Here is a 1,186-nt window from a genome sequence, read left to right as displayed (position 1 = left end):
GTAAGGCACGTTGTTGTCTCATTACACTGTAGTTACAAATTTATGGCGAAAAATAAATTGTGAGTGAATTTTTCTTGATCAGATTCTAGTCTGAGTTACATCAGAGTAATCTGGAAGTTGATTAATTCCATTCATTACATGTGATTTGTAGAACTGCATAACAGAAGTTAGATTTCTAAGCTCTTGGATATCTTCAAAGCAAATAGTTCACTGTTCCAGTGAAATTCAGATTTCTTGTATACATTCCAAAATTTGAATTCCATGTTTTTATCTCTAAATCAAAATCAGAATTCTGATATAGATGTATAACTTTAAAATGTTTAAACTGTTATTTAAAGCACAGTATTGTGTTTCATTTTTATTTCAAGTGGACTATAATAAAGACTCTGCTTTTATATGTGGATTTTGACTTTTAGAATGTTACTGCAGATTGCTCTACTTTCTTGCAAATATTTTAAACTTTATTTTTAAATTTCTTTGCTCTTCATTTCTATCATCATTTTTGGTTGTAGGAGGGGACTACCACAAAGAATATCTAAGCATACTTTGCTTTTGGAAGTCTCTGCAGTGATTTCAGATAAATCATAAATACTGTAAGCTCCTTAGGGCAGGAGCTTAATCTTACATGTTTGTTAGTCGTCTTGCACAAGGATAGCTCTTTATATGTGGTGGGTATTAAAAATCAGAAAAGATCTGTCGTTCTAAAGGATAAGTTGTATTTCAGTAGGGTGGAAGAATGTTTGTTTTGCAAAATTACAATGGCCTGGAAGAGGAACTTTCAGTCCTGTTTCTGGCAACAGGCCAAATGGTTACCAATGATATAAATATAAAAAGAGACAATCTTGCTGAAGATTGAGAAATCTCGGTTAAGCTTCAGTATTAATGGAATTTTGAGCAAAACCCCCCGAGCAAAGAGAAATCTTCATTGTCTTTTGTTTTTGGCAAGGAAAGTCATTTGGTGAGGTGGAAAGCTTGAAAGTCCCTTTTTTTGCACAATAGATTAATTCTGAGACTGAATTACACAGATCTGAAAGATGAGCCTCTAAAATTAACTGAGGTTCCCTTGATACCATACCAAGAGATTCAGTACTTTTCTAAGCATTTCAAAAAGACCTTTGGCAGCCTGCAGCTTTGGGTATTCTGTCCCTCTGTCAGTCACTTTATCAAGCCACAAGGTAATACATTT

The sequence above is a fragment of the Fulmarus glacialis genome, unplaced genomic scaffold (genome assembly GCF_000690835.1).
Source record: "Fulmarus glacialis isolate BGI_N327 unplaced genomic scaffold, ASM69083v1 scaffold33739, whole genome shotgun sequence".
Lineage (NCBI taxonomy): Eukaryota > Metazoa > Chordata > Aves > Procellariiformes > Procellariidae > Fulmarus > Fulmarus glacialis.
Note: the sequence above shows the minus strand (reverse complement) of the source record.